Consider the following 18,116-nt stretch of genomic DNA (forward strand, 5'->3'; position numbering starts at 1 on the left):
TGGAACATGCTGCCTGTGAAACGAAGTGTTCTTTTCGAAATTTTAGTAACTGATGCAACGGTCACGAAAAACGAATTTCACACCATATCTGTAATTATTGTTGAATAGCACGATCACCTTGTGCATACAGAGTATATAAGCACCGTCGGAATTACACATTGTATACAAAGGAAGGTGACACGCCGAGTGCCTAAGCATGTTTACAAACGTTCGTTCCGTCTTCTTGTCTGTTTATTTACTGGTGATGATGGGCTGCGTCTGGATGGCAGCAGCAGAGGTCAATATTATAACAGACGAATCGATTATAGAATATCATTTGCTATAGAGTTTGTAATATTATTTGCGATATACAATTTGAAATATTATTCGCGATACAATTGGCAGTACTATCTACAATATTATTTGTAATATTATTTGCAATACAATTTGCAATATTATTCGCCTTACAATTTGCAGTACCATTTGCAATATTATTTGTAATATTATTTGCCTTACCATTTGCAATATTATTCGCGATACAATTTGGAATATTATTTGAAATATTATTCGCCATATAATTTGCAGTACCATTTACAATATTATTTGAAATATTATTCGCGATACAATTTGCAGTACTATTTGCAATATTATTTGTAATATTATTTGAAATATACAATTTGCAATATTATTCGCGATACAATTTGGAATATTATTTGAAATATTATTCGCCTTACAATTTGCAGTACCACTTGCAATATTATTTGTAATATTATTTGCCTTACAATTTGCAATATTATTCGCGGTACAATTTGGAACATTATTTGAAATATTATTCGCCATACAATTTGCAGTACTATTTGCAATATTATTTGTAATATTATTTGCAATACAATTTGCAATATTATTCGCGATACAATTTGGAATATTATTTGAAATATTATTCGCGATACAATTTGCAGTACCATTTACAATATTATTTCTAATATTATTTGCAATACAATTTGCAATATTATTCGCGATACAATTTGGAATATTATTTGAAATATTATTCGCCATACAATTTGCAGTACCATTTACAATATTATTTGAAATATTATTCGCGATACAATTTGCAGTACTATTTGCAATATTATTTGTAATATTATTTGAAATATTCAATTTGCAATATTATTCGCGATACAATTTGGATTATTATTTGAAATATTATTCGCGATACAATTTGGAATATTATTTGAAATATTATTCGCGATACAATTGGCAGTACTATTTACAATATTATTTGTAATATTATTTGCAATATAATTTGCAATATTATTCGCGATACAATTTGGAATATTATTTGAAATATCATTCGCGATACAATTTGCAGTACCATTTGAAGTAATATTTGTAATATTATTTGCAATACAATTTGCAATATTATTCGCGATACAATTTGGAACATTATTTGAAATATCATCCGCGATACAATTTGCAGTACCATTTGCAATATTATTTGTAATATTATTTGCAATACAATTTGCAATATTATTCGCGATACAATTTGCAATACAATTTGCAATATTATTCGCGATACAATTTGCAGTACTACTCGCAATATTATTTGTAATATTATTTGCAATATATAATTTGCAATATTATTTGCAACACTATTTCCAATATTATTAAAAAAATGTGGTGTGCCTTCTTACAGCCGATTTCGTGCTCTTGTAACGCTCCAGTAGGGGCAGCATGCCGGGTAAAATTGATTATACACTTGTCTATACGTCGTATGCGAACGGTAAAAATCTCACGTGTTTGTTTTCTCTTTTAGCGACGATGCCGACCGCATGGTTGAAGAAATCACCGGACACTACATTGGACACTCTAAAGTGCCAAGTATATTTTATGTGATTGCCACAAGAAAATAAAGAGTTTCTGTTCTTTACCAATAACACACAGTTTCTTGCAACCCTTACCAAAGCCATTTATGCGTGCGAGATCTAATAGACATTGGCATCTAAAAATATGCGAGGTGTCCAAAAATTATAGAGCCATCTTACAAAATAACGGTTTTCAATGTTTGCTTGCTTAGTGTTATAAACGTCGATCATTTCGAGTTTTATTGTTTTCAACTATCGCGCAACCGTTCAAAAAATCTGAAAAAATTTGAAAATACTGCTCGTGATAGTGTTTCATCGGCGAATTAATATGCGGATAGCGTGATTCCTGGTTTTCGAAAAATCGGCAATTGTATGATTTTCGGATTTTCCTCTTTCGCGACGTCTGTTTGCAACGAAAAAATCTGCAAAAATTCTGCAATATGCTCCCGGTGATCCTCCGTTGATCCACTGATTTCTAGAAATACACAGGGTGTCCAAAAATCCTATCATTTTCGCCAGCTCACGGAATAACAGTTTGTAAATTTTGCTGACCGTTATTACAGTTTTATAAACGTCGATGAACTCGAGTTTTGTTTTCTTCAATTATCGTGCAGTCGAATAAAAAATCTGAAAAAATTTGAGAACATTGTTCGCGATAGTGTCTCATCGGTGAATTAATGTGCAAACAGCATAATTTCCGGTTTTCGAAAAATCGGCAATTGTATGATTTTTGATTTTTCCTTTCTCGCGGTGTCAGTTTACAGCGAAAAAATTTGGAAACAATTCTGCAATATGCTCCCGGTGATCCATAGGGCGCCGCATTTTTTTTCTAAATTCTAGAAGGCCGGTGCGCACTGCACGCATAATTACGCACCGTATCTATAATTGCGTTAAATTGCGTGATCACCTTGTGCACGCTGAGTATATAAACACCGGCAGAATATAGCAGAGTATTCTAAGGAACGTGGTATTCCGACGGCCTAAACATGTTTGCAAGCATTCGTTTCTTCTTGCCTGCTTATTTCCTAGTGTTGCTGAGCTGTGCCTGGATGGCATCTGCAGCGTTTAGTTCGGTCAGTATAGCACACAAATCGGTTGTACAATATTATTTGCAGTATTATTTGCATTATTATTTGCATTATCATGGAAAAATGTTGTGTCTTTTTTTCAGCATTGCAATTGCGAACATCCAAAAAGTGAAGCATGCCAAGTAAAATTGATTATATATAATAATTGTCTATGCATCGTATGCGAACGGTATTTAATCTCACGTATTTGTTTTCCTCTTTAGATGATATGCCCGAAATAAGAAGTCCGGCAAGAAACTGGCGATGGCAGCATTGTTGAAGAAGCCTCTGGACACTACATTAGTAACTTCATAGTGCCATGTATATATTATGTGACTGCCACGAGAAAATAAAGGGCTGTTCTTCTTCCCCAATAATGGACAGTTTGTTCCACCCTTAGCAAAGCCATTTGCGAAATTCACTGATTTCTAGAAATATACGGAGTGTCCAAAAATTCTATCATTTTCGCCAGATCACGGAATAACAGTTTGTAAATTTTGCTGGCCATTGTTCTATTATCCGAAAACGTCAATTGATTCGGGTATTATTCTTTTTTCCAACTATCGCGCACCCGTACAAAAATTCTGAAAAAATTTGGGAACACTGTTCGTTACGGTATCTCATCGGAGAATTAATGCTGGACTAGCCTAATCGTTGGTTTTCGAAAAATCTTCGATTATTTGATTTTCGATTTTTCATTTTTCGTGGCGACCGCTCGGAACGAAAAAATCTGAAAAAATTCTACAACGTGCTGCCCGCGATCCGAAGTGTGCGCATTTTTTTTCAGAATTTTCGCGATCCAATTACTCGCGCAAGAATTGTTCTTGGTTACCGAGAATCGGTTCACGCTGTCCATTCATTGGCGTCGCCAGCATCGTTCGTATTGCGGCAACTGGCTGTTCGAAACCGACGTCTTGAAGTTTTATCCGGTTTTGCGCCGTCAAGCAGAAATACAGAATCAGCACCGCGGAATTTATTTACCGTGGCCGGTCCAATGAAAACGCGGCGGCGTGGCGGAATGAATTTATTGGATTCGATATCACGCAAGCCCCCGCGCTTTTGCATCCGGAGAACGAACATTGTTGCGGGATTTTTCGCGAGACAATATTGTTTATCGAAGTTTTTCATCGCGCGTAGCACGCCCGATAGACCGGGACGTGTTCCCTGTCGCGTGTAGAACGCCTCGGAATTTATTCGTTTGTGTCGCGTGCGCGGCTAATTCATGAAATGTTAAACATCGGCCGGCCTGGTAAAATGCGACCGATATTCCAAGCCTGTACTTATTTCATCGTTGGATTTACTTCCTGGATTGTTCAATACGCGACGCGGCAACGTTTCTTTTCGAACCTCGCTGAAATTCGATGTCACCGTTTATCGCATTCGACGATTGTTGTTAATGTAGCTGCGCGATGAACGTCCACTTCCGTTCTACTTTTGAAATTATGGCGTCGCCGGATAGACGAGATTTTCCTGATTCAAATGAGTCCAAACACGACGCGAATCGCTCGAGCTCGAATCATTCTGAGAATAATATATACAGAGTGATCGAAATAACTTTATCGCTTTTTTGAAATCGGAAGAAAATGTTCGAGAATTCTTTTCATTCGAATGAACTGGCAAATAAACAGGTAAGAACGCGGATCGAACGCTTTTGAACGCTGCTGTCGTTTATACAGGGTGTCCCGAAATCATGTTAATTCCGGAAAATGAGGGGTTCCCGCGAGGTCATTTGAAGCAACTTTTTCCTCAGCGAAAATGCAATCCACGGCTCCGTTCACGAGTTATCAACGAAAAACGCACGACGCCACGCCTCCGGCTCGTCTTCGCCCCGCCCTCGCGCTCCAATTGGCCCGCGTTTTATGCCGATAACTCGTGAACGAAGCCTCGTAGAACATTTTCGCAAAGGAGAAAGTTGCTTCAAATGATCTCAGGAACCCCTGATTTCTCAGAGGTGCCATAATTTTCGGACACCTCGAATGTCCTTTCTGCGTTAACTGTCTGCGACAGTCGAAAACACAACGACGATACAATCGCGAGATAATTTTATTGCAACTCGTCCGAGGGATAACGTTGTAACCTGTCGTTGTAATGCTACGATTGCCGAGGAATGTAAAAATAACGGGATTTAACGGCGCCCAAGGTTCCGTCAAAAGCGTCAGGAAAACGTGACGGCGATAATGTTTTCCACGTAAATTCGTGATGCGTGTATTTCAACGATAAAACGTGTACCAAAGCCGAGGTAATCTTTATGGCGGACGATAACCGTTCCATGGGGAGACAGAAGTACGTAGCTGTCAACGGCTCCGGATAGGATCGTTGCAAACCGTTTTGCAATAATATTTCCTGAACGTTTTCGTAAGATGCTCCGCGGAAACGGTGATAATAAATACGCCCGCGAAACGGCGAGTTAATAACGCTGTCACGAAACATTATTTGAGGGCCCGATTAAAATCTGAACGGCGGAAGGCTCGTGCCTCTGCCAACTATATAACGGGGGGGCAAACTATTTGCCAACGTTGAAAGATTAAACAAGTATCTCTGTGCAAACGGCAACATGTTCGGGCCGGTTCGCGTTGCATTCCTTTTGGTCGCTGCAATCGTTGCGATAACGATCCACACGATACCCGTTGCAGTGGCGTTGGCGGTAAGAATTTGTTCATAGTGCGAAACAACATTTCGAACGGTAATCGAGTTCAAAAGAATCGAACGGCTGCGACGTAACATTTGCTAAATATTTGTATTTTTCCAAACATTTTAAATTTTCCAAATATTTTCAATTTTTCAAACATTTTCAATTTCACGGTCTAATTACGAATATGCGTGTATCTGTGTGAGTGTGTGTGTGTAATTATAAAGAATTTTCGATGGTAGATGTAATTACATATAATTTTTTCAAAGAATCGTGTTTCCTTGGAAAAATGAGATTCCTCGGGCGTTACGAAGAAACTTTTTCCTTTGCGAAAATGTCGGCAAAGCCTTCGTTGCCGAGTTAATCGCGATAAACGCGGACCAATCACTACACGCCCCATCACGCTCGCTCCCTTATTGGCCCGCGTTTCTTCCTCGATAACTCGTGAACGGAGCGTCGGAGAAAATTTTCGCCGAGACAAAAGTTGCTTCGAATCGCTCGAGGAATCGTCCTCGCGCAAAATATTCTGAATATAATGGAAATTTTTGGAGTAGATGTTACCTGGATACACGATGGACTTTCGTCCGTGATATTGATACGATATTAATACAGATATGATAGGATGCAATTTGATCGAGCAAAAATATTTAAGAAATCGAAGGACCTGAAACATTATTTTCAGGTTGTTATGATTATTGTATGTTATGTTATTATATTGTATTGTATTGTCTTTATAGCGCCCTTGGTGTGACTGTTCGGAACGCACAAGACTTCCAAGATCACAGCGCTGTAAAGTAAGTTTCTACTGAATTATTTAACGCTATAATTAATGTAAGAATTAACTAATATAAACTAATATAAAATAATATGAACTAGTATAAAATAATATAAACTAATATAAACTAATATAAACTAATATAAACTAATATCAATTAATATGAACTAATATCAACTAATATAAAAAAAAATTGTGATTAAAAATACTAGAACTATTGGAAGAATTAAAAAATATCAACACATTATTTTTGATCTACTATAATTGTTACTCTCTCTCTCTCTCTCTCCCTCTCTTGGAATTGACAGAGACAATTTTTATTCTGCATAAAAATTCACATCAATAACCTCGTTAATCATTTTTAGATGATGTGCAGAAGAACTGGCTGACTAATTTGAGTGCGAACCCCAAGATGGCAGCAGTTCTTAATTCGTCACATATATGTATTAAATTCAATTTGCTGTCAGTGAGAGAATAAATAAAATGAACAGGATTAACGAATATGATTTAATTAACTCTCCCTGTTTTTGTATACTGTAACACACGAAACCTTAAATGGTGCACGAATAAACACACATCGTTAGTATGTTAGAGAGAGAGAAAGAATTGAAGAGATAGAGAGAGACCTAGAAAGAGAAATAGAGAAAGAATTAAAGAGAGAAAGAGAGAGAGAGAGAGCTAGAGAAAGAGAAAGCTAGAGAGAGAATTAGAGAGAGAGAGAGAGAGAGAGAGAGAGAGAGCTAGAGAAAGAGAAAGTTAGAGAGAGAATTAGAGAGAGAGAGAGAGAGAGAGAGAGAGAGAGCTAGAGAAAGAGAAAGCTGGAGAGAGAATTAGAGAGAGAGAGAGAGAGAGAGCTAGAGAAAGAGAAAGCTGGAGAGAGAATTAGAGAGAGAGAGAGAGAGAGAGAGCTAGAGAAAGAGAAAGCTAGAGAGAGAATTAGAGAGAGAGAGAGCTAGAGAAAGAGAAAGCTAGAGAGAGAATTAGAGAGAGAGCTAGAGAATTGTAGGGAGAAAGAGGGGGAGAGACCTAGACAGAGAGAGAGAGAGAGAGAGAGAGAGAGAGAGCCCTAGAAAGAGAAATAGAGAAAAAATTAAAAAGAGAAAGAGAGAGCTAGAGAAAGAGAAAGCTAGAGAGAGAGACTATGGCAGACTTTTTTGGCATTGCTATTTTTTTTTTAAGCGGTCCTATTATTTCGGGGACGCGGCCGACAGTGTAAATAAATTCAGACACGTCTCGTAAATCGATCGAATCAATAATTACACGATCGAGTTTGTCGAGTATATCGGTATTTAGATCACTGCTAATCGCTGTGACAAGTTTATTCGCTATTTAAAAAAAAACGTCGTGATGCACGAACAGCATTTAAATATTAACGGTTACACGACCCGGCCGCTAATATAAATAGATTCGGCGGACAGTGCAGCGATATTAGTACACCAAAGATTTCTACGTACGAGCAGTCATGTATGGAAAAATGAAGTGCGTTGGCTTTGCGCTCACGATGCTCCTCTGGTCGGTGTTCTACGTCGTCGGCAACGAAGCGGTAAGCGAGCTGCGATTTAATATTGCAAAAATTTAGAATTGCCGAGAGATTTCGGCACCGTTCGTTGCAATCGGAAATATCGACTTAGGTTCATTCTTCATTTTGATCAATGCCCAGGGAGCCCTGTTACTGCACATGGTGTTCCGTAATTATGTTAACAATCGGCACGGGACGATTCCCGAGATTATTTCAAGCAACTTTCTCCTCAGCGAAAATGTTCCACGAGGCTTCGTTTACGAGTTATTAACGAAAAACGCTGGCCAATAAGAGGCGAGCGCGCCTAGCGCCAGGCGGCCGAGCCAGTCAGCGGGTTCTGTGCGGCGACCGCTCGTTGGCTCGCCGCCGCGCGCCCAGCCGCGCTCGCCTCTCATTGGCCAGGGTTTTTCGTTAATAACTCGTAAACGAAGGCTCGTGGAACATTCTCGCTGAGGAAAAAGTTGCTTGAAATGACCTCGAGAATCATTTATTCCCAAACATAATTAACATCATCTTTAATTATCATCATTTTTATTCGTCAATTTTTGTTTCATTTAATTTCGATTTTCTTTTTTTTTTAATTTGTCACGCTGTTTTTGACTCGTCAAAATTATCCAGGGACATGGTTAATATTTCTTTTAATTTCTGCCGCAAAAATCGTAGCCGGACATTCGTTGCTTTTATGTTGCTATCGTTAGCATAATCACGCTTTACTTTTGTTTGTTTATTAGGCTCGGGTCCGCAGGAATCCACAGCTGATCCCGTTCCCGCGTGTCGGCTAGTCCATGCGTCCACAGTAATTGGAACAATTACAAAATAAAACGTAGGAGAAAATAATTGGTAACTTCTGAAGCAATAAATTCCGCATATTGAAATGTATATTTTCGGCGTTTTCTCGTCGGGATCTACGTGAACAGTCAACAAAAAGTCAATAAATTTTGGTTTCCTAAACCGAAGGTTTAATCAGAATTTGTTTAACAACGGCGCCATTGTCAATATCCAATTCCTCCGTGATGTCCTGAATCCAACGACCTCCAACTGGTATAGTTATAATTACATTATAGTTACATTATAGATACATAACCATTCCACGTCCATTCTAACCTTGCCAAATGTTCTGCGAACCGAGCGCACGAATAAAAAAAAAATTCACTGACCGCAACACGTTGCCACGTGTCGCGATATCTTCGAAATGATATTCGCATTTTATACAGAGAACGAAAGCATGAGTTGTCTCTACGATTTTTATTTTTTCTCGCGTTCTTTATGGCTGTCCTATCGCCGAAAGGAAATAATTACGTTGTGAAATTTAGCATTCGGAAAAATTACTGCGGCTGATAAAAGAAAAACAAAAAATGCATAAACTTTAACCGACTTCGAGCCGAGTGCTCACGATATATTTATCCAGCTTGATAATTCGGTCACGAACGACACGTTTCGTTTAGTATATAAAGCAGCGACCGGTGAATCACGGCGTGTCAATTCAGTCGAATCTTCCGCAGAACAGTGTTGCAACGATGGCAGTGAAACTATTTGTGATTGTTGTATTCGCGTTGCTGGCATCGGCGTTTAATTTCGTGAGCATCGAAGCCAGGGTAAGATATAATTGTCAGTAATTGTCAAGAAATATCAGCTGTCGTCAACGACGATGAATCACCTTGCGTTTCGTTGTTTTTAGCCGAAGGGAAAATTGGAGGATAATTTCATACGCTTCGGATAACTGTGCAACGTGTGCTCGGATACAATCATTGTCTCACGAACATCCTATCAACATCATAATCGAAGGAATTAAAAATGTAGTTTATATGCTTCGTACTTTCTGTCCGCGGAAATAAAAATTGTCTACAAATCTACAAATTTTCTCCTTCGCGAAAATTTTCTTCGAGCCTTGGTTGGCGAGTTATTAACGAAGAAACCTCGGCCAATCACGGGACGAGTACGTCGCCGCATCTGACGTAACAGCGAGTTCGACGCAGCGTCGGCGATGGCCGCGGCGAGCCAGAGATGAAAAAATTGCTGATTTCTCGAAAACCAAAAGTTGTAATATTTTCGCATTATTTCTTTGTCAAGGTGCTATCGCAAGCAGCGTTGCCAAATTTTCTTCGATTTTTTCGTCGCGGACAGCGCTCGCGAAAAATAGAAAACCAGAAATCGAAAAATTGCAGATTTTTCGAAAACCAGAAACTATACTATTTTCATATTAATTCTCGTACGAGACACCGTCGCGAGCAGTGTCCTGAATTTTTTCCGATTTTTTGTCCATGTGCGCCATTGTTTAAAAAAATGTCGAGAAATTTTGTTTCCGTAAAGTACAGTTTAATCGCAATTTGTATTACAATGGTGCCATTGTCAATTTCCAGTTCCACTGTAATGTCCTGAATCGAACTTCCTTTTTTACACCTTCTTGTAACAAGAAGAACCATTCAGTCCGTTCAATTTCGTCCATTCCAACGTTGCCAAAAGTCCTGCAAACCGAACCTGCGTTCAGGCGAGAAGAATAACGAGAGAATAGCGAGAATATTCAAAATTCATTTCAAAATGGTATGCATTTTATAAAGCACGACTTTCCTGTACGATTTATATTACTTCTCGCCTTCATTATAGCTGAATTATCGGCGATAGTAATTGACCGTTTTTGTTCAATTTATCGTTCGGAATAATTATTGCACCTGATAAAGAAAAATGCAGAAATTGTATCGGCATCGATTCGGTGTGCTCGCGACAAATTTATCCAGCTCGATAATTCGAGGACTCGTTTCGCTTAATTAATGTAAGAATTAACTAATATAAACTAATATAAAATAATATGAACTAGTATAAAATAATATAAACTAATATAAACTAATATAAACTAATATAAACTAATATCAATTAATATGAACTAATATCAACTAATATAAAAAAAAATTGTGATTAAAAATACTAGAACTATTGGAAGAATTAAAAAATATCAACACATTATTTTTGATCTACTATAATTGTTACTCTCTCTCTCTCTCTCTCCCTCTCTTGGAATTGACAGAGACAATTTTTATTCTGCATAAAAATTCACATCAATAACCTCGTTAATCATTTTTAGATGATGTGCAGAAGAACTGGCTGACTAATTTGAGTGCGAACCCCAAGATGACAGCAGTTCTTAATTCGTCACATATATGTATTAAATTCAACTTGCTGTCAGTGAGAAAATAAATAAAATTGACAGGATTAACGAATACGATTTAATTAACTCTCCCTGTTTTTGTATACTGTAACACACGAAACCTTAAATGGTGAACGAATAAACATCGTTAGTATGTTAGAGAGAGAGAGAAAGAATTGAAGAGATAGAGAGAGACCTAGAAGGAGAAATAGAGAAAGAATTAAAGAGAGAGAGAGAGAGAGAGAGAGAGAGAACTAGAGAAAGAGAGAGAGAGAGAGAGAGAGAGAGAGAGAGAGAACTAGAGAAAGAGAGAGAGAGAGAGAGCTAGAGAAAGAGATAGCTAGAGAGAGAATTAGAGAGAGAGCTAGAGAATTGTAGGGAGGAAGAGGGGGAGAGACCTAGACAGAGAGAGAGAGAGAGAGAGAGAGAGAGAGAGAGACAGACAGAGAGAGCCCTAGAAAGAGAAATAGAGAAAAAATTAAAAAGTGAGAGAGAGCTAGAGAAAGAGAAAGCTAGAGAGAGAGACTATGGCAGACTTTTTTGGTATTGCTATTTTTTTTTTAAGCGGTCCTATTATTTCGGGGACGCGGCCGACAGTGTAAATAATTTCAGAGACGTCTCGTAAATCGATCGAATCAATAATTACGCGATCGAGTTTGTCGAGAATATCGGTATTTCGATTACTGCTAATCGCTGTGACAAGTTTATTCGCTATTTAAAAAAAAAATTTTTATATAAATTTATATAATATATAAATATTATATAATATATAAATATTATATAATATATAAATATTATATAAATTTATTATATATATAAAATTTTATTTAAAAAAAAACGTCGTGACGCACGAACAGCATTTAAATATTAACGGTTACACGACCCGGCCGCTAATATAAATAGATTCGGCGGACAGTGCAACGATATTAGTACACCAAAGATTTCTACGTACGAGCAGTCATGTATGGAAAAATGAAGTGCGTTGGCTTTGCGCTCACGATGCTCCTCTGGTCGGTGTTCTACGTCGTCGGCAACGAAGCGGTAAGCGAGCTGCGATTTAATATTGCAAAAATTTAGAATTGCCGAGAGATTTCGGCACCGTTCGTTGCAATCGGAAATATCGACTTAGGTTCATTCTTCATTTTGATCAATGCCCAGGGAGCCCTGTTACTGCACATGGTGTTCCGTAATTATGTTAACAATCGGTACGGGACGATTCCCGAGATCATTTCAAGCAACTTTCTCGTCAGCGAAAATGTTCCACGAGGCTTCGTTTACGAGTTATTAACGAAAAACGCTGGCCAATAAGAGGCGAGCGCGCCTAGCGCCAGGCGGCCGAGCCAGTCAGCGGGTTCTGTGCGGCGACCGCTCGTTGGCTCGCCGCCGCGCGCCCAGCCGCGCTCGCCTCTCATTGGCCAGGGTTTTTCGTTAATAACTCGTAAACGAAGGCTCGTGGAACATTCTCGCTGAGGAAAAAGTTGCTAGAAATGACCTCGAGAATCATCTATTCCCAAACATAATTAACATCATCTTTAATTATCATCATTTTTATTCGTCAATTTTTGTTTCATTTAATTTCGATTTTCTTTTTTTTTTTAATTTGTCACGCTGTTTTTGACTCGTCAAAATTATCCAGGGACATGGTTAATATTTCTTTTAATTTCTGCCGCAAAAATCGTAGCCGGACATTCGTTGCTTTTATGTTGCTATCGTTAGCATAATCACGCTTTACTTTTGTTTGTTTATTAGGCTCGGGTCCGCAGGAATCCACAGCTGATCCCGTTCCCGCGTGTCGGCTAGTCCATGCGTCCACAGTAATTGGAACAATTACAAAATAAAACGTAGGAGAAAATAATTGGTAACTTCTGAAGCAATAAATTCCGCATATTGAAATGTATATTTTCGGCGTTTTCTCGTCGGGATCTACGTGAACAGTCAACAAAAAGTCAATAAATTTTGGTTTCCTAAACCGAAGGTTTAATCGGAATTTGTTTAACAACGGCGCCATTGTCAATATCCAATTCCTCCGTGATGTCCTGAATCCAACGACCTCCAACTGGTATAGTTATAATTACATTATTGTTACATTATAGATACATAACCATTCCACGTCCATTCTAACCTTGCCAAATGTTCTGCGAACCGAGCGCACGAATAAAAAAAAAATTCACTGACCGCAACACGTTGCCACGTGTCGCGATATCTTCGAAATGATATTCGCATTTTATACAGAGAACGAAAGCATGAGTTGTCTCTACGATTTTTATTTTTTCTCGCGTTCTTTGTGGCTGTCCTATCGCCGAAAGGAAATAATTACGTTGTGAAATTTAGCATTCGGAAAAATTACTGCGGCTGATAAAAGAAAAACAAAAAATGCATAATCTTTAACCGACTTCGAGCCGAGTGCTCACGATATATTTATCCAGCTTGATAATTCGGTCACGAACGACACGTTTCGTTTAGTATATAAAGCAGCGACCGGTGAATCACGGCGTGACAATTCAGTCGAATCTTCCGCAGAACAGTGTTGCAACGATGGCAGTGAAACTATTTGTGATTGTTGTATTCGCGTTGCTGGCATCGGCGTTTAATTTCGTGAGCATCGAAGCCAGGGTAAGATATAATTGTCAGTAATTGTCAAGAAATATCAGCTGTCGTCAACGACGATGAATCACCTTGCGTTTCGTTGTTTTTAGCCGAAGGGAAAATTGGAGGATAATTTCATACGCTTCGGATAACTGTGCAACGTGTGCTCGGATACAATCATTGTCTCACGAACATCCTATCAACATCATAATCGAAGGAATTAAAAATGTAGTTTATATGCTTCGTACTTTCTGTCCGCGGAAATAAAAATTGTCTACAAATCTACAAATTTTCTCCTTCGCGAAAATTTTCTCCGAGCCTTGGTTGGCGAGTTATTAACGAAGAAACCTCGGCCAATCACGGGACGAGTACGTCGCCGCATCTGACGTAACAGCGAGTTCGACGCAGCGTCGGCGATGGCCGCGGCGAGCCAGAGATGAAAAAATTGCTGATTTCTCGAAAACCAAAAGTTGTAATATTTTCGCATTATTTCTTTGTCAAGGTGCTATCGCAAGCAGCGTTGCCAAATTTTCTTCGATTTTTTCGTCGCGGACAGCGCTCGCGAAAAATAGAAAACCAGAAATCGAAAAATTGCAGATTTTTCGAAAACCAGAAACTATACTATTTTCATATTAATTCTCGTACGAGACACCGTCGCGAGCAGTGTCCTGAATTTTTTCCGATTTTTTGTCCATGTGCGCCATTGTTTAAAAAAATGTCGAGAAATTTTGTTTCCGTAAAGTACAGTTTAATCGCAATTTGTATTACAATGGTGCCATTGTCAATTTCCAGTTCCACTGTAATGTCCTGAATCGAACTTCCTTTTTTACACCTTCTTGTAACAAGAAGAACCATTCAGTCCGTTCAATTTCGTCCATTCCAACGTTGCCAAAAGTCCTGCAAACCGAACCTGCGTTCAGGCGGGAAGAATAACGAGAGAATAGCGAGAATATTCAAAATTCATTTCAAAATGGTATGCATTTTATAAAACACGACTTTCCTGTACGATTTATATTACTTCTCGCCTTCATTATAGCTGAATTATCGGCGATAGTAATTGACCGTTTTTGTTCAATTTATCGTTCGGAATAATTATTGCACCTGATAAAGAAAAATGCAGAAATTGTATCGGCATCGATTCGGTGTGTTCGCGACAAATTTATCCAGCTCGATAATTCGAGGACTCGTTTCGCTTAGTATATAAAGCAGGTACCGGCGCATCGTGGCATGTCAAACGAGTCGAAAGTTTCGTAGAACGGTTTGCAACAATGAAAGCGAAATTATTCGGGTTTGTTTTATTTGTGCTGCTGGCATCGGCGTTTAATATCGCGAACGTCGAAGCCAAGGTAAGGAATAATTGTCAGTAATTGTCAAGAGATATCAGCTGTTTTGATGATTCATCTCGCGTTTCATTTTTTCCTTTTTTTTAGCCACTTGATAGATACGACGAGCAATTCGTTGACTTCGGCTGATCGTGCAACGCCTGTTCGGATGTACAGTCATATCGTGTAACAGACATCCCCGGACATAATCGAAGAAATTCAAATGGGATCTACATGTAACACAAATATGCTTTGTAAAAAAATAAAAATTGTCTACGAGTAACAGGTGCCACGTTGCATGATTTTTCTTTCTTGAATCATTTTAATTTAATCCAGTCGTTATGACGAACACCCCATTCCTCGTATTTGTCCACGGTTTGTCGTGTTACGTTTTCTCATTTTTCACCCAAATGTATAAAACCTGCGGCCAGCTTATTCGTCGGATCATTTCGAACAACTTTTTCCTTTGCGAAAATTCTCTCCGAGCCTCGGTTGACGAGTTATTAACGAAGAAACGCCGGCCAATCACGAGGCGAGTGCGTCGCCGACTGCGAGTTCGACGCGGCGGCGGCGGTGGCGAGGGCGGAGTGTCGGCCGCACTCGCTCTGCGATTGGTCCGCGTTTTTCGTTGATAAAGCGTTAACGGAGCCACGGAGACGATTTTCGCAACGGAAAAAGTTGCTTGAAAACAGCTCAGGAATCAGCAGAGCTTCTCTACTTGACAAAAATTCGAAATAAACGAGACACAAGTGTAAGGTGAAGTAAGGAAATTAGGTGGGAAAATTAGTAAAAATAAATGAACGAATAAATAAAAATAAATGAAATTAATGTTTCACATAAAAATCGGCCCGCATCCTCGTCGAACCTTCCCTGTGCTTGTTTTAATACTCGATACAAAGGAATGGACCAAGTCGCAGCAGCAGCACCGCGACGACCCGGCTTTCCCCGTAATAGAAAATCTAAATTCATTGCGTGGAATATTAAATATCGCCGACGACTCGGGCGCGGATGCAGATCGCGGGTATGAAATTACTATTCCAATTGCATCTTTCCAGCGGCAACGCTCCAGCCACGCGGAACAGGTAGGGTTAAGTCAGCCGGAAAGCTTAATTTGTCGGAGATAGTGAAATCCGGGGGCTTGATAAATATTTATAAAGCGCATTAATGTTAAAGAATATTCATGAAAATGTTGGCCGGAGCAGGACCCAGGAGCTTCCCGGACGTCCTTGCCCGTACGTACGACCGGGCTCTCAAGAAAACAGAACTAATATGCCCGGGGAACCCGTGGCCAGATGTTAGTCGCAGCCCGATGCGACTTGTAATCTTCCTTATTCCGCGATGCGATCCGCCTCATCGGCCGCGCGACGGAAAGTCGGTCGTCGTAAAGCCAAACTCCGCCAAGCACCGGAAACTGGGATCACTCGGGTCGATGGCTGGCGAAATGAAAGAGAGTTCAATGCTCGTAACAAAATTATTTCATTTCAATTATATGTCTGATTAATTTTTATTTATTTTCAATTATAGTTGCGAGTAATTTTTATTTCAATCGAGTCTATTTTATTTAATTTCAATTACACTTGTGAGTAGTTTTTATTTAATTTCAATTATATGTGCGTTTTTGTGAATAATTTTTATTTCATTTCAATTATACTTGTGAGTTATTCTTATTTAATTTCAATTATATATATACACACTTGTGAGTAATTCGTATTTCATTTCAATTATATACTTGTGAGTAGTTGTTATTTAATTTCAATTATATGTGCTTTTTTGTGAATAATTTTTATTTCATTTCAATTATACTTGTGAGTTATTCTTATTTAATTTCAATTATATATACACACACTTGTGAGTAATTCGTATTTCATTTCAATTATATACTTGTGAGTAGTTGTTATTTAATTTCAATTATGCTTGTGAGTAATTTTTATTTAATTTCAATTATACTTTTATGAGTAGTTTTTATTTAATTTCAATTATATATATACTTTTTTTGTGATTAATATTTGTTTGATTTCAATTATACTTGTGAGTAATTCTAATTTAATTTCAATTATATATACACACTTGTAAGTAATTGTTATTTAATTTCAATTGTACTTTTGTACCAAGACAGGGAGGGGAGGGAAATAATTGCCGGAAGCTTCAATACTGCATCAATTTATTTTCGAATGTGACGCGACTACAATGATCGCCAACAGATGCAGTATTGTTTCTGTAGACATTGTTCTCGAGAAGCTCCGATTTACCCGCTACCACACACGCTCTGAAAAGAAGAGAATCTAAGGTATCGTACATTCGATATTACAATAACAATCTAAATTAAATTATATTGTAAATTAAATTAATCTCTAAATTAAATTAAAATCTAAATTAAATTATACACACTCTCTCTCTCTCTCTGTAAATTTTGAATTACACTCTAAAATAAATTATACTTTAAATTACATTACACTCTCTCTCTCTCTCTCTCTCTCTCTCTCTCTCTCTCTAAATATTAAATATTACACTGTAAATTAAATTATACTCTAAATTCAATTATGCTCTAAATTAAACTACACACACTCTCTCTCTCTCTCTCTCTCTCTCTCTCTCTCTCTAAATTAAATCATACTCTAATTTAACTTATATATACTCTAAATTAAATTACACTCTCTCTCTCTAAATATTAAATTACAAGCAGAAGAGAATAAATAATCATACCGGACACAAATTTTTGTACTTCTTGTTGTAACAATGGTTCCTCGTTATAATCCTGCAGGCTGGTGGCTCCTGTACAAAATCAATGCAACAAAAACCTCATTTACAGTACAATACTAATAATCGGTTAAACAACAAAATAATTATTCCTCACATTGTTCGCGAATGCTACGTGATTCCAGGACAACAGAATCAAAGAAACGAACAGGAGCAGTAAGTTCAGTTTGACGTCCATGATGTCTTGAGTCGAATCCCTCGCAATTCCACCTTTAAGTAACAGTGCCCGTCCACGGATCCCGCTTTTATATATTAAAGTCTAGCGAATTGCTATCGCGCGAACAGATACGCGTAAATTGGCCGCATTGAACGACGGCCGGTCGATTACAGTCGCGTTTAACCATTTCGGAATATGTGTTGTTAATTGCCGAGAGAGCGCGTTGGAAAACTGCGCATCGACGTTAAGTTTTATTTAATTTCAATTATGCTTGTAAGTAATTTTTATTTAATTTCAATTATACTTGTGAGTAATTCGTAT

At 38.2% G+C, this 18,116-nt stretch overlaps 4 long non-coding RNA genes across 4 annotated transcripts; 3 read left to right on the forward strand and 1 right to left on the reverse strand.

Moving 5' to 3' along the window:
• The first annotated feature begins 160 nt into the window (after nt 1–160).
• On the forward strand, nt 161–1,913 carry LOC117225744 (uncharacterized). The gene is made up of 3 exons (XR_004491593.2): nt 161–277; nt 1,673–1,717; nt 1,793–1,913. It is a non-coding gene; the product is annotated as an uncharacterized LOC117225744 (long non-coding RNA).
• Nucleotides 1,914–2,766: 853 nt separating this feature from the next.
• LOC117225753 (uncharacterized) lies at nt 2,767–3,285 on the forward strand. Its single transcript, XR_004491600.2, has 3 exons — nt 2,767–2,914; nt 3,013–3,051; nt 3,133–3,285. It is a non-coding gene; the product is annotated as an uncharacterized LOC117225753 (long non-coding RNA).
• A 2,118-nt stretch (nt 3,286–5,403) lies between these two features.
• Nucleotides 5,404–12,942, forward strand: LOC117225745 (uncharacterized). Its single transcript, XR_013034753.1, has 7 exons — nt 5,404–5,552; nt 6,275–6,331; nt 6,678–7,855; nt 8,563–9,426; nt 9,510–9,627; nt 10,911–12,014; nt 12,723–12,942. It is a non-coding gene; the product is annotated as an uncharacterized LOC117225745 (long non-coding RNA).
• A 4,083-nt stretch (nt 12,943–17,025) lies between these two features.
• On the reverse strand, nt 17,026–18,098 carry LOC143260558 (uncharacterized). Its single transcript, XR_013034830.1, has 3 exons — nt 17,736–18,098; nt 17,585–17,653; nt 17,026–17,147 (listed from the first exon to the last, which is right to left on the reverse strand). It is a non-coding gene; the product is annotated as an uncharacterized LOC143260558 (long non-coding RNA).
• Nucleotides 18,099–18,116: the final 18 nt, after the last annotated feature.

The sequence above is a fragment of the Megalopta genalis genome, chromosome 14 (genome assembly GCF_051020955.1).
Source record: "Megalopta genalis isolate 19385.01 chromosome 14, iyMegGena1_principal, whole genome shotgun sequence".
Lineage (NCBI taxonomy): Eukaryota > Metazoa > Arthropoda > Insecta > Hymenoptera > Halictidae > Megalopta > Megalopta genalis.